Source organism: Macaca nemestrina, chromosome 5 (genome assembly GCF_043159975.1).
Source record: "Macaca nemestrina isolate mMacNem1 chromosome 5, mMacNem.hap1, whole genome shotgun sequence".
NCBI lineage: Eukaryota > Metazoa > Chordata > Mammalia > Primates > Cercopithecidae > Macaca > Macaca nemestrina.
Genome location: NC_092129.1, coordinates 95,238,709 through 95,259,536, shown reverse-complemented (window position 1 = coordinate 95,259,536; position 20,828 = coordinate 95,238,709). Strand labels below are relative to the sequence as shown.

Here is a 20,828-nt window from a genome sequence, read left to right as displayed (position 1 = left end):
TATTGTCTATTCTTTTGTCTGGCACGATAGTCTAACATGCAGATAGAAGAGGTAGTCCTATAATCAGTTTGACGTCAAGGCACCATCATCAGTTGCCCAACCTAAGCTACCTCAACCACTGATTAATGATTTAAAATTTACCATTAGATGTCCTTTCCTTTAGCTTGTGATTTACCACTGAGGGATTACTTTTGGAGCTCTGTGGCTGTCTGCACACATGCATGCAAGCATCCACAACATACAAACATGCATGCATGTACACACACACACACACACACACACACACACACACACACACACACACAGAGATTCCACATCAAACCTCTGAAATCAGTATCTTGAAGTAGGAGGCTGAATGTATGCATTGAAATGGCTCATTAGGTGTTTCTGATATTTACTCTCTTTAACAGCTACTGTATCTCTGTAGCCTAAGATTCAAAATCTTGTTAAAACACAAATGCCCTTGAAAGATAAGACTTTGAAGCTGTTACCAATTATAAGCATCTCAGTAAAATTGAATTTGTCAGGTTTTTTGTTGAAAGTCGATTTTCATGAAGATAGAAGGAACACAAAGATCTGGGTACATGAAGAGGAATGGAGAGTAATTTAAAAACAAACAAACCACAAAAGCAAAAACAAAAAAACTCCCAAAAGCCAGCACACAAAGCAGCTACTGGAACTCCCAGAGACTAAGTGCCAATCTCATTATTTTGCATAGGCAAACCCCTGGCACTGCAAGGGTGGTTTTACCAACTCCAAAAAATAATTAGGTGCTATTGGTGAGTAAAGTTTAAAAGTTAAATTGCTCACATCTTAACAATAGCTGAATAGTCAATGCAGCAGAAAGTAGCCATTTCATTAGCACTTTTTGCAAGACTAGTAAGTGGTTCATTATCAATTATGCAGCACTTATGCAGATTTGCTTTAGACTTATACCTCCAAGGCCACGCTTCCCACATTTCTTAATTTTCTCCTGTATTTAAATGGCTGGGCTTCAAATCTGTGCCTGGGATGTGTTCTCAATCCATCAAGGTGGGTCAGTTCAAAAGGAAAAGTGGCAATTTCTGCCACCAAAAAAATATTTTTTTAATAGAATGCATTTTAACTTCTTACCTGCTAGGTTCCAAAGCTAGCTCATTCTTTTGAAGAATAAAGTGAGAAATAGGTAAGTTTTCTAATGCTGAGGTGGAGGTCACAGGAGCTTTTCATCAGAGAATAATGCTTGCCTCAGAACTGGCCTGGCATCCCCTTGAAGACTCAAGATATGCTGCGGAAGCTCTGTGTGTATGTCAGGGAGCAGAAAATAGTTTGAGCAGCTGTAATTTGTGCTGGGACCGTCCTGTGTTCAGAAACTTAATCCATTTCCTCATCTTCAGTATACCAAAGGATGAGGAGGAACATTTTTCTTAAAGAGTGTTTATAAAGGAGCCACTTAAATATATAAAGACAAAGAAGAATGCTAATTGTTCCATAGAGCATGTTCCTTCTTAAAAGAAACTGTAATAATGAGAATAGGAAAAGGTCAGTTGGAAAGATAGTGCATGATTAAGTAAAGAATTAATTAAGTCTATTCAAACTCTTCTCCTTCCACCTTCCTGGTGTAGGCTGCAAAGTGACTTGTGTTAATGGAGCTAGTTAACAAAGGCAAGAACAGCTGGGAAAGTCAGAGAATCGTTAAATAGTGTTATTTGAAGAAGATATAACTCTTGCTTGAATAGATTTTGGTAATGTATGTGTGTGCTTGACCCTGATGCCTGGGCATGTTGTACAAAACATCACACTTGAGCTGTTCAAGTTGCAGGAGTACCCTGTTCTGTCTTCTCTGAATACCTGGAGTATTCATGCTGATGCATTTCACTCTTGGACTCCTGTTTCTAGGCTGGGTCTACATCTACACCACAAACACGACATAACCTGAACATAGGCTCTAAACAGGCTTAGGAATGAATGAGCAGTTCTATTGAGCCTCGTTGGACAATCACTTCAGTGAGAGCTTCACACAAATAAAAGACAGTGATATAGAATGTTAGAGCTGGACAGCAACTTCTATGTCACTGGGACTGTTTTACAGTTGAGAAATCTGAGGCTTGAGAGGTTATGATAATAATGCTGACATAAGAACAATGTACAACCTAAAATAGAATATACACTAGATAGTTGCCTATGTTATCATTTACTTACAACTTCCTGAGTTGGGTAGGATTATTACTGCCATTTTAATAAATTAATAAACTCTGGCTCAGAGAGGTTAAGTAACTTTTTGAAAGCAACAAGGAAATGCCCATGTCAGAAATTGAACACTGTTTCATTGAATCCAAAGGGTATGCTCTTCTTTATAGGTAGGTGTTTCTCAAAGCTGGCTGATGTTCAGAAGCACCAGAGAGTATAAAGCTGGCTTTGAAAACACTGTCCTCTACCGCACTGCCCTGCGGGATCCTGCCTGAGGTCTGGAGGCACTGAGGGAGTCAGACTGGGTTTGCATAAAGACATACCAGCTACTGGCCTACTCGATTCCACCCACCCTTTTGTTTTATGGTGTGCATCCTAATTTATCTGACCTTCGAGCCAGAGCCAGTAGTCTACCTTCCATCTCTATGCTATTTGCAGTTAGTCTCACTCTGAACCCTAACCCCAGGCAAGCATTGATCTGCTTTCTGTCTATAGATGTCTCTTTTTTTTGAAATTTCGTATAAATAGAATCATAGAATATTCTCTGGCCTCATTCACTTAGCATAATTTTTTGAGGTTAATTCGTATTATAGCATGTTTCAGTGGTTTGTCCCTTTTTGTTGCTGACTAGTAATCCATGGTGTATGTCTGCTACAGGGAAGAAAGTTTAAACTCTTCAGTTTAACATATAAACCTTTCATAACTTGGAGGGAGATATCCCTCCTTCTCCCTCCTTCTATTGATGTCAGTCCTCCTACATTCCCCACCCTGATATTTTACTCTAGCAATATTAAGCCATTTGCAGGTTCCAAGCATACTATGTTCTCTTTTCCTATATGTCTTTCCTAATAATAATAATGTAAGTGATATAATAAAGCTAAATCTGCTTTGAACACCCTTATGCTCCCTGTGTCCAACTCTAATCATATTCTGCTCCAGTTATATTTGTTTGACTCATTTCTTTTTCTTCTTTTTTTAAAATGCAACTCAGAAGTCTCCTGCTTTCAAAAGGCTTTTCTGACACATAGCCATCCTACCTTTAACCTTGGACTGGCAAATAACTGGCAGATGCCCCAGTGGTCCATAGTTTCCTCTTCATATCACATGTATCATAAGCATTTGTTCATTAGTTTGCTACTCTAGACTTATCATATTGTAAGGTAACTGAAAAAATGAACCATGTCTTTCTGTCGTTAGCAATATAGCACATGGTAGGAATTTAATATGTTTGAAAATACAAAATTCTCATCTACTGCTTGTGTATCTTATGGCTCCTGAACTCAATGGAAGAAGAATCTCAGTACCATTGACAAGTAAAAAAGGTTTTTTTACAGATAATTATTTCCAAATGCAGTTGTTCTGTGGAATAATGATAGTCTAGAGTTACCACCACCCATATCACAAATTACTTGTAGACCCTTTAGGAATCACGTTTTTTATGGTTCTTATTTTATTTTTAGTGAGTATTAAACTAAAAGTACTTAAGTACTATCTAATTCAATCACTGTGTTTCAGTGATGTGTATTACTGAGGTCCAAAAAGTGAAATGACCTGCTGAAATTCACACATCTCGTGGCTGAACTTGTACTGAAAACTGGCTTCCGTAGACTCTGATTTTTACCGCAACATGCTGCTTCCCCTTTCCAAAAGACGGTAACAATGGACATAGCTCCAAAGGTAAGAGAAGGTGCTCTAAAGTCAGACTGACTGTGTTCAAATTTTAGCTTCCCAGTCTTACATTCTGTGGGACCTTGTGCAAGACACTTTAGCCCCTGTGACCTCGGTTTCCTCATCTGTCAAACATGGATATTTAATTGCACCAATTGCACCTACTGCCCCTGTGATTTAGCTATTGTCTCTTGGCCTCAAACCTTCCCTTCTACACCCTACTTTGGGATGTTTGGACTGGGACATGTCTCTTTGCTGTCTGCCTTCCTGCTAGGATCTATCAGTAGGGGAAACTAGAGAGAGAGACTGAGAAACTGGAAGTAAAATGTGTGTGTGTGCGCGCGCGCGCGCGTGTGTGTGTGTGTGTGTGTGTGTATATATATATATATAAATATATATATAAAGTTTTTCCAAGATAGGCAGGAACAGCTTCATGGAGGCTCATCAGGAATACTATCACTTTAGCCAAACATTGTTCTATTCTCATAAGGCTTAATACTCCACAAGGTCCCTCCTGTAAGCCTTTAATTTTAATAATTGCAAACACTTTCATCTGTTTCCCTATACTTAGGAGGGGTAGCTGCTTTCTGTTGTTACCACCACCTGTTCCGTCTTTTCAGTTCTTTAATACCTAGTTAGCAAATCTTCTTAATAAATTATTTCTGTTAAAATAAGAAATGTGATTTCTGTCTCCTGAGTAGACCCTGACCAATATGTCTTGTTTACAGAGTTGTTGTAAAGATTCAAATTATTGTCCATGTAAAGGGTTGAACAGTGTCTGGTATGTAGATAGGGTTCAATAAATGTTGAAGGTTGGTATTGCTAAATGCTGTTCAACTGTCATAGAAGAATTGTGTATCTGTTATGAATTTCCTTTTATTTATTTTCTTCCTCATGAACAATAAAGGAAAGGCTAATCACACAGGACTCATGTTTTGTTTTGGATTTCTCTAGAATTCATACATTATTTTGGAATTCTTTAAATTTCTGTGGGAGGCACAAAAATCTTGGACACTGGATCAACTTTATAGGGTTGCTTAGTTCCCCCAATAGCAACTCTCATTCCACTATTTAACTACTGAAAACAACAAAAACAACAAAGGAAGCAAACAAAATAACCTTCTCGAAGAAGCGTTTTGCCTGTGAGTTATCCACATTAATTTCCAAAACAGAAAACTGAACAAATATGAATAACTCATTCTCTTTGAGGTTTGTTTCTTATGAATTCAGTTTTAACTAGTACTATGGTTTTCACAGGTATGTTCCTTTCTTTTTAGGTTCTTTGGGGTTTTTAAATTGTCTGTTTTTAAAATTTCTATTTCCTACACTTTCTGCTAAGCATCCCAACATATTGTTTGCTTGTACGTAGTTGCTTCTCATTGTTTCAGATGCTTCTCTGGGTAAACAAGAACTCTAGATTTTATTTCTCCATTCAGTGATCCAAATGGACTGTTTCCCAAAACCTTTGCAGTAAAGCTGGTCAATTTTCTACTTATCCTTGAACCAACTTGAAGAGAGAAATATGGACAAATTTGTGATTACTGGTTTCCTGAGAAGTGTTGTAAATCATCCTTCATAATATGGAACCATAGGAAAATACACATTGGGGTTTTGCTTCCATTTCTAGGCGTATTTATTACTTCTGAGACTGATTGGTCTACTAAAATATCTAAGTTGGTTCTATGTTTACTGATTAGTCAATATATTAGCATTTTGGCTGGAGTTCAGGAGGTAAAGATGCTGTGTGTGTAGAGAGAGAGAGATGGAGACATAGAGAGAGAGATGGGGAGAGAGAGTAAGGGGAAGAGAGCAAGAGAATGAGTGTGTGTGTGTGTGTGTGCGCGTGTGAACGCGCGCATGCACGCACATGCATTTGGAGATGAAGTCAGAGCTCAGAAGGAGTTAATGGCTGACAACAGCAATAATTACCCTGTGCTTAATTCTGGTAGCCTGTTTTGGTTATACTTTTTAATTTATTGTTTTAACTTTTTTGAGACAGGTCTTGGTCTGTCACCCAGGCTAGAGTGCAGTGGCATGATCACAGCTCAAGCAATCCTCTTGCCTTAGCTTCCTGAATAGCTGGGACCACAGGCTTGTACCACCATGTCTGGCTAATTAAAAAAAATTTTTTTTATAGAGATGGGGGCTCCCTATATTTCCCAGGCTTGTCTCAAACTCCTGGGCTTAAGCCATCTTCCTACCTTGCCCTCCCAAAGTGCTGAGATTACAGGCATTTGCCACCATGCCCAGCTTAGTCATACTTTAGTAGCCAAAAGACTATAACAGGTGGCTGCTTCAGCAACAATAGTGAATATGCTGGTATCGTCCTTTGAAATGTTACACTTAAACAGTCTCATCAAACTTTGTCCAGTCTTAAGAGGTCCATCACAGTTATGAATTTCATCACTTTCATTATCAAGGAAAATGTTTTTTTTTTTTTTTTCTGCTTCTGTTTCAAATTTAGTTCCTGCAATTGCAGTAAATCTGAACTAAAAGAATGTTAATAAAGTAAACAACTTGAACTAAATCAAAGCAACCAAAAGGAAACATTCTCTTCACCATCAAGGTTTATATTCCATAAGGAATAGGAATATATTAATATAGATAGATAGATAGAAAATTCTAGTGAAATGTTCTTCTTTCTCCTTTGCTACAGAACAAAATTTAGCAACAATGGCCCTCACAATACTCTTTATATAAAGGAAATATTTCATTACCAGGAAAATTAGAGACAGTCAAAAGACAATTCTTATTACCTGATGTGTCTTCTTCTCTCTTTTATTTTCCTTTGGGTGAAGTCCTTTCCATGAAATTTTCCCTTTTATTTGCTGCCTGTGAAAGGGTCTTGTTTAATTGCCTAGCCATGTGCTGTTTTGACTCTTTTTATAAGCTTGCCAATTTACTCCTCCTGTCTGTTAATATTTAATTATTCAACTACCTCAATTAAAACTCATTCCAGCTGCTGAGGAATTGCTGCTTGGCACTTCCCTAGTTCTTTTCTTATGTGTATATTATGAATGGTTAAGCTCTGGGGCTTTCTGGACATATATTTTGTAATTTTCTAGTCTCCCAACACTAATTGGGAACAGTGAGAAAAAAATCTGTAGCTAAATCATTAATAAATAATGGTTCAGAGGTTGAAAAGAATCTGGAAAGAAGAAAGAGATCCAAAAAACGAAAACTCAAATGCTCTGGTAGCCAGGCAGGAAGAACAGACTTAATTGTTATACTAGAAGAACTTTAGGTGCCTCATTATTACATAACAGAAGAATGAGCTATGAGGTTGGGATTATTAAAAATACTGGGAACTTTAAGTTATCTTGCTTTTTGTCTTGACAATATGTGCATGTGCAATTAAAGTCTGGTGACACTCTGCCCTTGTCCTGGTTTATATCCTCAATCTCTCAGAAGTGTCATGGTGATGGCTGTCATCCATCCAAAAGCTTGATGATATTTTCTCTGGAGCCCATCTGTGAACCATTGTATCAGATGGGAGGGTCACCACTGAGCAACATGTTAAATTAGATTTGCATAAAACATTCCATCTTCTCCAGGTTGAGCTTGCAGCCTTTACATGTTTTCATCTTATTTGTCTTAGCTTCAGCATTATTTCTATAGAATATCTTTTGGTCCCATTTTAGCAGGTGGGACATCTTCAGATCTGCTGCTGCTGCTCCGCCCTGCGAGTTGAATGTTCACCACACAGACTGTACTAGTTCTTCAGAGCATTTCTGAGGTAGAGAGTTCTCTGCCTTTCACATCCTCCCCTGGGGATGATGTTGGGGAATCTGCCTTTCGCATACTCCCCTGAGGATGATGGTGGGGAATCTGGTTTTCCAAATACCTGATACTGAAGAAGTCTGACCCTGGTTGACATTTAGCAGAAAACTAAAGACATAAAGTATCATCAGACCATGTTCTTCCCTAGGGGCTGGTTGAGAAGTCTGTTTCCTGTTCTCAAGTCCTCCAATTGTCTTCTCTAAATTAAGACTATTTTTTTCTTAGATTAATTCTTCTTTCAAGAAAGAATTTTTTTTTCTTCAAGATGAAGACAAACTGTTAAGTATTGTAAATTGTGAGGCTGAAATAAAAGCTCTGTTCTAATTTAGTGGTTAAAAAATAAAAAAAGTGAGAGTTAAATATTTCTCTAAATGATATACAGATGAAAATCTACTTTAACGTGTTTCTAGGACAGTCATTTGTTCTGTCGTAGTGACATTTTCTAATGATGATCACATTTTCAGTATGCAAAACTTGGGATAAATGTGCCTTTCTTTGGTCATTTACTGCGTGAAAACAATTTTTACTTCGTAGGAGATAAAATGAAGTGTCACGCAAAGATGCTTGCATGCCTTTTTTCTCATGGAAATTGAGTGCGATGAGTGCATAGAAAGTCAATTGTGATTGGGAGTTAGAGCAGGCATTCTAGAAGTGAGGAAGAATGAAGGACAGCTAAGCACAATGCTATCAAGTTGTTAAAAATTGAATTTTAAAGATTCCTGAGACAGCTTACATCATTCCTCTTGGACTACAATACAAATATTACATAATTAGATACTCTTAAGGATTGCCATTTATAAAGGTGGAATCTGCAAAGGCTTTTGTTGCATTTCTAAAGGATGTGTTGAAAACTTATTCCCAAATAAAAATTACTAAGGACCTTTTCCTTACACATGGAAATATTATTTTTCTACATTATATAGTTTTTATGGTAAAATAACATAAAATCAACATTTGTTTCAATGTTGATGACAGGGACTTGGAATACCAGGATTTCACACTGATAAGCCTTTTTCAGTAAATGTGGTGTAGGTATAAGGAAGTAAGTGTATCCTTTCTACTTTGAAGGACCAGAGAGCTAAGACGCCAGCAAACTTGTAATGAATATATTTTCTTGTCTATTCTTGTAATCTATAAATTCTAAGTCATTTTTAAAATGTCAATTTTCTTCCTTTTCTCATGAAGTTATCATTTATATTTGTTTTTCTTTTTTCTATAACCAGGAAGCCAACGTTGATATGTATTAATTTGGATCATTCTGTTTTATAAGACAAGTGCTAACAATTTTTTTTTAAATCAAACTAGTTACCATTCTTTCACTGTGTTTTAAAATGAGAATATTTATCTACCAGGTTTTCTGTCTTGTCTTTAACCCAGTTAACACTACTTGAGAGCAGTTCTGCAGATGGTTCAGAAACATCTTTCCCAAGGATGCTTATTTCAAATTCATCACTTCAGTAATCATTCTTCATATTTTATGCTATGGCTTTTGTGAATTAGTCATTCTTCTACTGAATATCTCTTCTTAATTTTGAAGTCATTGAATAGTACTTTATGTATCCCAAGGCCACTGGAACTTTTCTTTCTCCAAGATCATCTATGCATAATGTAGTATCTTATTCAGATGTCAGAAGTGTTTTGTTCATTAATAGCAGCCATGCTTTAACAAGTGAGTTACACGGTGGAGGGGCACTGATCTCTAGGAAATGGTATGAAGAGAATGTGCTTATGTGTGAGTGAGGGAGTGAGGTGGGTTTTGTATTTTGAAAGAACATAATCAATATACCTACTCTATTTTCTTCATAATATAAACTATAAAAAATAATGCTGAATAAAATCTTAGTGGGTAGGGATATGCAAAAGATAGGGTAGAAAACACTTGAAGGGGTTTGGCCAAAAAAGAATAAGCAACTGCTTTTGGGGCAAGGAGTGGATCACCAACCGAAATGGAGGTAATGGCTTATACCAACTGCATGTTGTTACTTGGTGACATTAAGTTGTTATCTTCACAACTGTCATAAATATTGATAAATATTGGTTTATAAGCATGTCATTGGGGAAATGGAAAGATGCTACAAATGAGTTAGATTGTCATAGCTATTCTGTGACTATGGGAATAGTTAATTCTCAATATGCAGATTTTTGGTTTCTCTTGACTGACATCATCTTCCTGGGTCATTTCAAACCGCTACTGTGTATTCGGAGAACATACATCTGGGTTACTAAGAAGAACACACTGTAAGATAAATCTTTTTGAAGTCTGAAAAAAATCAGTTGATCACTCAAAAGTAAAAAGGGAGACATTATTTAAATGTATGTTCTCAGATCATTTTTCCAAAATATTAGGGAGAAGAATCTGCAATCAGATTCTACTGGCTCTCTCTTTTATCCAAGAATGAACTGTTAATATTACAGTGCACTGCAACTTTTTTCTAAGAGTCCTCATTTTGGATTTTTCTACATCTTAGTCAACACCGATCAGGGATCACAGAGAGGGTTGATGAGAGTTGAAAATTAAATGGCTACTAATAAGAAGCTATATTTTAAGAAAAGAAAAAATAAATATTTTTATGACAGAAAATTTGAATGGATTTAAAAAGTTACAATTTGTGAATTATCTTTGATACGTGCTTACCACCCTACATGTTACTGTAAAACATGTCAGAAATTCACCATTGAGTTTCCTAAGAAGAAAAAGCATGTTCTTTTAACTGAATAGTTTAAGATAGAATCTCAAACAAACCATCATGTTTATTGTAGTTACTATTTCTGACTATACAATTAGCCCTCCGTACTCAAAGAGTTCTGCGTCCATGGATAAAACCAATCTTAGACCAAAAGTATTCGAAAAGAAAAAAATATTGCATCTGTACTGAACATGTGCAGATTTTTCTTTCTTGCCATGATTCCCCAAACACTACAGTATAACAACTATTTACAAAACATTTACATTGTACTAGGTATTATAAGTAATTAGAAATTATTTAAAGTATACGGGGGGATACATATAGGTTATATGCAAACATTACACCATTTTATTTCAGGGATTTGCTAATCCTCAATTTTGGTATTCCTGGGAAGTCCTGGAACCAGTCTCCCATGGATACTGAGGATGATTGTATGTGATTTAAATCTAAATCTAAATAAAAGACTATTTTACATATATTATTATGCAGAAATACACATTAACACAGAAAAACATACAATACAAATATACTGAACACTTGTATATTTAAATAAATTTTATACATATATACATATATTTTTGGTATCTTGGTCCAAAAAGTTGTCATTTTTCCAGAAATATGTGTATTTCTAAATTGTTTGACTTTATGTTCACTTGATTCTCCCAATGGAAATTTACCCTGATGTAATTTTAAAATACATTTCTTTAAAATCATAGTAAAAATAGTTTAGCATAAACATATCTTTTGCATTCAGATACATTATTTGCTATCTTATTCTTTAGGGAGCTGTCTTTTTAAAAAATGTAATAGCTAATAAATGAACACCAATGATCATTTGGTCATATCAGCTTTATTAGTTATTCAAGTGAAACATAATAGAAGGAATAACTTTTTTAAATAAAAAGATTAGACATACAGACTTCCAGAATCTATACATTCTGCTTTCCCACAATAGACTAACCAATTGCATGATGTTAAATATGACCACAAAAGGAAGTATTATTATTGCAGAGAATGATAAAGGAGAAGAAAGAAACTGACAGCTTGACTTTCAGATTTAGAAAAATGTCTCTTCTATGACTTTTCAAGGACATTTTCTTTTGCTCTACGTATCTTTGAGAAGTAAAAATAAAAACAGTAATTACTTATTCATGAAAAAAAATCAGCTCCTTCCTTGAGAAGCGAATAAATGAAACAACAGGTCATATCTCCCCTGGTAGAGCTGCGTGTTAGGTGCCCCTAGTGTTCTCTGCTGCATGAAGGCATTTAGCCTAGAAGAGCAGCTCCTACTGCAGTTTATTTGAGAAACAGCTGATAATTCACTTGGACTCTATGGCTTCCAGCTTCCTCTCAGAGCTGAGGCTGTCTCACAACTACAATTCTGAACTCCTATTCTGAACGTGTAGGCTCACAGGAACTCTCAGTTTTCAGACTTTGTATAAGGGGAAGGAGCTATAGGGTAAAGACCAAGCAGGAACTTCAGAATCTGTCTCTTCTTGGGATCACTTCTCAGTGAACATCATTCTTTTCAAATTTAATGAAGGCTAATCAGTTAGACATGTATACTGGAGACTCAAGGCTAACAGGTTCCTTTTTAAAACAATAATTGAGTTATGGAAGGCTCTGTCTGCCTCAACTCCTTCTGCATAAGGGTGCTTCACTTCCAGCTCCTGCTGAAAGAGAATTATTTCGAGTCATGTTTCCTATCACATCACTTCATCCTCTCAGCCATAGCTGATGGAAAATGTGCAGTTATTCCATCCAGGTTGAGCCAGTTCTCAGGGTGATGAGCCACCTCTGATGCCACCTGACAGACACACATGCACAAACACATGCACACAATAAATTAGTTCTAAGACACTCTCTTTTCAATTTAAGCCAGGGAATACCAAGACAAGGAACCCATTAGCAAGGGGAGCTGAGCCTAAGCTGTCTTATATAGAGATGGGCAGGTGGAGCTACGTGAACATTTTAGTTTCCCATTGTAGCTGCAGAAAATTACAACAGCCTTAGCGGCTGACAACAACACACATTTATTCTTACACAGTTAGGAGGTCAGAAATCCAAAATGGGCTTCACTGGGCCAAAACCAAGGTGTCTGAACTCCCTCAGGAGGATTGAGGAAATAATCTATGTCTGTACCTGTACCTTTTTCAGATTCTGGAGCTGCATTCCTGGCATTACTTGGTTCCTTCCATCATCCTTAGATCTACTTCCAACCTTGGGGCATCTTTGTCTGTCTGATCTTCTGTTGCCCTCTTATGGGGATCCCATGATTATATTGGACCTATCTGGATAATCCAGATAAACTCCCCATCTCAAGATCCTTAATCTAATCACATCAGCAAAATATCTTTTGCCATGTAAGGTGACATTCATGGTTCTGGGGATTAGAACATAGGTATGTTGAGGGGCCATTATTTGGCCTACTATCCCAGGTAATGTGCACACCCAAGTTATAAGGGAGCCAAAATTATGAGTTAGCAAAATGTATGAGACACAAGAGACATATGATGTAGTAAGGAAGGAGAAAGCAGCTGTGTCAAGGGAAAGGCAGGGCTGGCCAGAGTAAAAGTTCATGGGCTTCTGTGGCTTTAGTCTCTGCAACCATAAAAACAGTCTTCAGTTCTTGCTGGTCCTGAGACCTGAGGTCAGCTGTATCCACCTGTGAGTATATCCTGAAAACAAATCCCTGCTGCTGGAGGTAACTTGAGGTTGTCTCTGATATTTGTAATCAAAAGGACCTGATGGGGGCCAGACGTGGCGGGTCACGCCGGTAATCCCAGCACTTTGGGAGGCCGAGGCAGGCAGATCACGAGGTCAGGAGATAGAGACCAGCCTGGCTAACACGGTGAAACCCTGTCCCGTCTCTACTAAAAATACAAAAAATTAACCTCGTGTGGTGGCACGTGCCTGTAGTCCCAGCTACTCAGGAGGCTGAGGCAGGAGACTCTCTTGAGCCTGGCAGGCAGAGGTTGCAGTAGCCAAGATTGTGCCACTGCACTCCAGCCTGGGCAACAGAGCAAGACTCTGTCTCAAAAAAAAAAAAAAAAAAAAAAAAGAAAGAAACCTGATGGGAAGAAAAGGAATATTTGTGATACTTTTCCTTAAAAGCGGGTGGTAGGGAGGGAAATTGATATAGTTAGGATGTGTGTCCCTCTCCAAATCTCATATTAAAATGTAATATCCAGGCCAGGTGCAGTGGCTTACGCCTGTAATCCCAGCACTTTGGGAGGCCAAGGTGGGCAGATAACGAGGTCAGGAGATCGAGACCATCCTGGCTAGCATGGTGAAACTCTGTCTCTAGTAAAAATACAAAAAAAAAAAAAAAAGAAAGAAAAAAATTAGCTGTGTGTGGTGGCGGGCGCCTGTAGTCCCAACTACCCGGGAGGCTGAGGCAGGAGAATGGTGTGAACGTGGGAGGCAGAGCTTGCAGTGAGCCGGGATTGCGTCACTGCACTCCAGCCTGGGCCACAGAGTGAGATTCCATCTCAAAAAAAAAAAAAAAGTAATATCCAATGCTGGAGGTGGGGCTTGGTGGGAGGTGATTGAATCATGGGGGTAGATTTCTAATGAATGGTTGAGCACTATTCTGTTGGTACTGTCCTTGCGATAGTGACTTCTCTCATGAGATCTGTTAATTTAAAACTGTGTGGTAGCCCCTCACTCTCTATTGCTTCTGCTTTCGCCATGTGACATGCCTGCTCCCCTTCAACTTCTGCCATGATTGTAAGCTTCTGGAGGCCTCCCCAGAAGGAGGTGCCACTATGCTTCCTGTATAGCCTGCAGCAACGGTGAGCAAATTAATCTCTTTTCTCTGGAAATTATCCAGTTTCAGGTATTTCTTTATAGCAGTATGAGAGCGGCCTAATACAGAATGTTTGCTAATTGTCTAGACACATTATTGAATAATTGTTCTACTTGCTTTCTCAGAAAACGGATTTTTTTTTCCTTTTGAATTTTAAATGGCAACAGTGTTAATTTGAGGAGAAGAACCCTGGCTCTTCAAAACAAAACTTGCTATCACCTAGACTTTGGCCCTTAGTAGCTGCTAGATTTGGGGAAAGTTAACTGACCTGAATATATTTCTGGTTTTCCTTGCAGATACACTGGGGATTGTGGAAGAATTATATGTGGATGTACATGGAAGTCCTTTGAGACCATAAAGAGTTACTGCTCTTTGTCATGACTGACATAGAAGCCTGGCCCATGGACTTCTTGGAGTTTTAGAGTATGGCAAGATCCTCCAGAGGGTTATACATATTTTTCGTAAATAACTAGAAAGATGCCCTATTGGGGTACCGCAGTTCTCCAAAAGAAGTAAGGTTTGTAGACAGATGAACTTGGAAATCAGAGTATAAAAGAGAGAAAAAAACTATAAATGGCAAAGGCCGAATATGATTTATGGTATGCAATCATTTCTCAGAACACTGTATATGGGATAGGTATACATGGCCTTTGTTTGGGTTACAGGCTTACGGTTATTTGATTGGTAACTCAAATGATGGATATTGCCAGTTGTCTCCTGTGAGAGAGGTAGAGGTCACTTAAGCTATGATTTTTCATATCAAATAAAAAAAATACCTAAATGTCTGATGGCTCTCATTTGCCTATATTTCAAACTTGAAAAGAGAATGAGAAACATGAAGGAAATGATATAAGTGTGCTTTGTCCAAACTAGGCAGGAGAGAAGCACTTGGAAATGAATGGGACAATCCTGTTCTCTTCTGAAAGATGTGGAAAGCATTTTGTCTTTCTCTGTTTGAGAAAATAGGCGTCCAGCATTTTCTCTGTGAGCATGAAGACACAGAACTGTAGGCATCAGCCAAAATGAGGCTTAGCACATAAAATCTGTGATGAAAATTCCAGAATTTACATAAAAACTCCTGACATAATCTTGGCACTAAGCAGAACGTCCAGCTGAGTGACGGCAGCAGGCTCGGCAGCTCTCAGGAAAGGGCTGATGAAAGCAGAGCCCACAATGTTTTGATGCCTAGAGCAGTGGTATGAGTCCAAGGTTACTTCGTTGGAGAAAAATCTTCAGTGCGGCTGCTAAGGAGCTCTCAGGGTGCAAACTGATTTAGAAAGTAGAGAGTGGTGAAACTCTCTGAGGTACTAATTTTGGAGCACTCATTGAAAAATCACTTCAATATTCTGTTCCTTTTAAGAAAAATTGTTGTTTTTACAAGAAGGTATAAGATATGAAGTACCTTATAGGTATGGTCCCTCCATTTTCACAGTGACTATTGTGGACTAAGTATTTATGCTACCTCCTCAAATTCATCTATTGAAGCTCTAATCCCCTCCCTTCTCCAGTGTGACTGCATTTGAAGATGAGATCTCTAAGGAAGTAATTAAAGTTGATACAGTTTGGCTGTGTCCCCACCCAAATCTCATATTGAATTGTAGTTCCCCTAATCCCCATGTGTCACAGGAGGGATCCAGTGGAAGGTAATTGAATCATGGGGGCGGTTACCACCACACTGCTGTTCTCATGATAGTGACTGAGTTCTTATGAGATCTGACGGTTTTAGAAGGGGCTTCTCCCTTCGCCTGGCACTCATTCTCTCTCCTGCCACCCTGTGAAGAGGTGGCTTCTGCTATGATTGTAAGTTTTCTGAGGCCTACCGAGCCATGCAGAACTGTGAGTCAATTAAACCTCTTTTCTTTATAAATGACCCAGTCTTGGGTGATTCTTCATAGTAGCATGAGAACGGACTAATACAAAGGTTAAGTGAGGTCATAAGGATGGGGCCCTAATTCATGAGGATGTAGCCTTATATGAGGTGACACCAGGAAACTCTCTCTCTCTCTCTTCTGCCATGTAAGGATACAGCAAGAAGGCAGTCATCTGCAACCTAAGGGGAGAGCCCTCCCCCCGGATATCAATCCTGATGGCACCTTGATCTTGGATTTGAAGCCTGCAGAACTGTGAAAAAATAAATTTCTCTTGTCTAAGCCATCCAGTCTGTGGTATTTTGTTATAGCAGTCTGAGCAAATTAAGACAGTGAGTGACTCAACATGCTGTCTAGATGGTGAGACACAAAAGTTTAAAGTAAACTGGTAGTTAACTTTAAGTTGGAAGTCTTAATGTATTCCAATTTTCTTGTGTGTGTGATTTATGCGTATTAATAGTTGAATCTAAACAGGTTTTATTGACTTAAAGTGGATGAAAGTATTATGGTAAACATCAGAGATATGGTAAAATATAATAGATGTGGACTTGAATGTTTTTGTTTGCTTATTACTTATTTATGCACAAAAATTTACATAGTTCTTTTCTGACCCATTTTTCTCTTCAAGGAAATAGGAATAAAGAAGTATTAATACCTGTGAAACCCGCCAGACCTCCTTCAGCAAATTCATAGGGAATGTCTAAAAAATGGGTACAGGAAAACTGAAAAATTCTATTTTATTTGGCATCTTTCAAGGAACAGAGACATCACAAAATGACTTCAAGCTACCCAGGCAGTGTTTGTATATTGTACGTATGGAAGTAGGGAAGTGCACAGGGCCTTATAATAAACAAACCCCTAGAGAACTGGAACATTACTCACAATCTTTCAGCAAGACAGTCTGCTATTCTTGTACCTGGTGTCTTCTTCTGCCTCTCTGTTCTTGCTCTCTTGGTAAGCTCATGCATACCACCTTCCCTCTAAAAGTCTTTGTGCTCTTATCTTCTTATTCTCTGTGCATCTGTGTCTATTTGCCTTTTATTCAAACTTCTCAAGAGAGAATCCAACTGAGTGGGCTTGTCCAGTATTTAGATCTGTTGCTGGGTAGTGCTTGTGCTGAGCCAGGTGATAGGCCACTGGTATCTCTCATGTCATACTTTGGGACACACTTTCATTCATGGTGGTCAGACTTTCGTGGTTATATGACATAATCCTGGCCATCTCATTGATGTGTACACATGTTTAAGATTTGTTGTTAAATGGACATATATGTGTAGATAACAAGCAATACATGGAGCTGTACACATCGAGATCTGTCTTTCACATCTCAACACAAATAATGCTTATATCACCTTCCGTTTGAGGCTCTATGACCTTCAATATTGACTTTCGTTCTTGCTATTATGAAGAAATGTTCATCTCTTTCTGTGTTTTTCATTTTGTCCACTGGCCTTTCATGTGATATCATTGATGGGCATGACCTGTTTCACTCTACCGGAACAAGCAGGTTGGAGAGAACCTGGGGCAGGAACCTGTGTTGAGTCAGAGACAGGCATGGAGAGGGGAGAAAAGGATGTGGATAAAGTGGGAGGTGGGAACAAGCCAATTCCTGGCAAGCACAGCAAAGTCTCTGTTGGTACTGCAATAGAAAGCAGTCAGTTATCCAATATCTAAATAGGTCTGCATCTCTCATTGGCTGTGTAACCTTGGGCAGTGTACCTAACCACATCAAGTTAGCGTAAGGAGTTTGGATTATATGCTAAGCATATTGGAAAGTCAAGGGAGGTTTTAAGCAAAGGGGTGCCATGACCTGGATTATGATTAGAAAGTTCACCCAGGCTTCCAGGTGGGGAGCAGATTGAAAGAAAAGAAGGGGGAAGGCAGGGAGAACAATTAGAAGGCTAGTGCAGTGGTCCAGTAGAGAGATCATGTGGGTGGGGCCTCAGTGGGTGGATGGGTGTCAGTGTCAAAATCATCTAGAGGGTGACGAGAGTACAGATTCAGGATTTTCTTTTGGCGGTAGAGACAAAGAGACTTTCTCATTGATTAGAGCAACAACAGCCACAAAAAAATTAACAACAATCTAATAACTTCTTAAAATCACAGGATAAGCCTGGGTAATCCATGCAGTTGGAGAACAGTCTTTCCATTCATTTTCTGTTTCTCTACCTCCTTTGCCATCAGTGTCCCCATGCAGTTCTTAGTGGCTGAAGAACTCTCCAGGAAGACATTGTGATCAGTTTATTTCTTAAGTTGCTTCCTATAATCATTTCTTATATCTTACAGTCTCCTTTGGCCCACGGAGTGACTAAAGTTTATTTTTTAAAGGTGTTTTCCAATAAATGTAAATTACTTCATAGACAATGTCCATAAGAAATAAAACATTTGCATTTTAACATGGAATAATTCTTGTTGAAAAGGGCCAAGATAGTGGCCAAGTCAATAGGATCGTTATTTAAATCAGAGAGGATCCTTTAGTGTTCCTCAAATGACACCACTTAATTTAAAGCTTCAACTTTTAGTCAAAGTAGGACTGTTCCATAATGTCATTGGATAGTTCTCCTCATCAATTCTGTACATCAGACTTTATGGTGGAGCTTTTAAGAATACATTCACCTGAAAACACACACACACACACACACACACACACACACACACCTGAAAACACATATAAAGGCACACATATGCTGCATCCCACTCCTGGATCATAATTTCAGGGGTGAGTCCAGGCAGTGGTATGTTCTCAAGTTCTATAGCTCAGGAGTTGGCCTGTAAAGGGTCACATAGTAAATGTCTTAGACTTTGTGAGCCATGGGGTGCGTCCCTAGGGACTTGACTCTATGGGGGCAACTCAAAATAGGTAAACAAGTGAGTGTGGCTGTGTCTTCATAAAACGTTATTTACAAACCAGTCAGTGGGCCAGATGTGGCCATAATTTGCTTAGAACTGCCCTAGGTGAGGGCTTCACATAGTTCCCCAGCTCCAGGATGTCTCTGCTGGTTTGATTCTGGTTTTGAAATTTTGTGATTTGTATCAATCCTTGATTACCTGTTGCATCAACAATTTATCTTGAGTATTTACTACTTGCCAGCACTTAAAATATAAATACTGGCTCCTATCTTCAAGTAGTCACAGTTGCTGGAGAAGAAAAACAAAAATAAAGACAATTAACAATGTCAGGATAAAGATAAGCATCAATTTCTATGGGGGGCAGGAGTGGAATTGAAGTGAATACTGGTGATAAAAGAAGGCTCCTCGCAGGAGATTACTTGAATTCTCACTGGTAAGGTTAGCACTAGCCCAAGGTCCCAGAGTCAACTCCATCCTGAAGTAACAGTTTCCCTGGAAGTCCTGGCCTTTGGCTTCTATGCCTCAGTCCCAAGCTATAGCCCTATTGCCTGCTGGCTCCTCCCTCCTCTTGACATCAGTGGTTTTGGGTAATCCCAGGTTGTTCAGCACTCTGATGTTCCTGACAATGCAACCTGCTGGACTTGCCTCTCTATGGCGCCAGGGATTATTCTGGTACTTGGTCTCTAAAGACTGGCACCAGCCTTGCTTATGTCAGGTTGCCTGGCTCTAAAGTGTTGCTTTCTCCCAAAAGACCTCCTCCCACATGCAGCCTCTTTCAGCATCACTCAGTCAACATACTGGGTCTTCTTCTAGCCCATCTTCTGCCTGGTCTCTTATTAACACTTTGCATGTCACATTCTTCATTTCTCTATTATTCCTTTCTTTCTATCCAGCTTGTCTATTTGTAAGCACTATTCTATATGCCTGCTGCAAGCATGGTTTTGAAGCCATTGCTTCTCTCCAGAACTGCTCAGCAGGAAGCAGTATACCTTCTAGAAGTTTCGGTGCTTGTGTGGATCTAAATCTCAGTTTATAATCTTGAGAAATATAATCCTTAGGAAATTTTTTCTGTACTTTCTAAAGTTGGCTATGAATTTTTTATACTTTTACAACTGTAGTGGGCAGTTGTTCTGTCCCCTGTGATGTCCCTTGGTATCTTTATGAAATTTAGCAACACCACTCACAGTAAGGCTTCATTAGCACTGGGTTGAAGCATATCCAGGAAACAGGCCCCTTACTCACTCTTTTGGCCCAAAAGCCGTCATGGTGCACAGGCATGGTAAGCCTGGGGATGTTTCCTCTAATGATATTCAGAAGTTGTCCGAGCTGAGTGAAACATGACTTTGGTGCCGGCTGAAGCATCCTTTCTGACCAAAGTGTCAGTTAATTTCCAGAAAGATTAAACTATCCCCACATACACAAATGTTCAAAATTCACAGGCCATCTGGGGTTCCTGTATCTTCACATGAGATACCCCAGATGGATTGTAAATTCATCCCTGTGGGTAATAGAGTGCAGTTGCTCCTCAGTCTTCCTACTTTTCCCAGTGGCATCTGATACTGTGGCCATCATGAGGTTAATTTATGTGGCTTGATACACTTTATCATCTGTCACTTGTACAGCTCTTGCTGTGCCATCTGGTGTCTCAGAGGCGGTTTCAGGAAGCAGCATGCATAACAAGGTATCTGCAATTGTGAATTCTTTCAAGCATTTATAGGTAATAGCTAAAAGATATTTCGAGAAGCCAGTGCCCATCTCTGCCGCGGATCACCACTAACATCGGTAATCTGACATGAGGTTCAAACAAAGCCTGCTATACTTTGCAGGAAAACACATCTGAATTAGTCTGCAATCACCAATATTGATGGAACCTATTTATTTCAAGACCCTGAATATCTCTATCAGGCTGAGAATATCTTACTGGGCTCTTGTGCAAATCAGGAAAAGGCAGAGACAATGGCTTACTCTCAAACATGATGGATGATGAGACAAAACAGC

The 20,828-nt window shown here is 38.8% G+C and overlaps 1 long non-coding RNA gene across 1 annotated transcript in view; it reads left to right on the top strand.

Moving 5' to 3' along the window:
- Positions 1–15,361, top strand: part of LOC105496669 (uncharacterized) — an 80,853-nt gene extending 65,492 nt beyond the window's left edge. The window contains exons 4-5 of the long non-coding RNA XR_011623534.1: positions 3,685–3,846; positions 14,409–15,361. This is a non-coding gene — a long non-coding RNA (uncharacterized lncRNA). The remainder of the gene's footprint in view (positions 1–3,684; positions 3,847–14,408) is intronic.
- Positions 15,362–20,828: the final 5,467 nt, after the last annotated feature.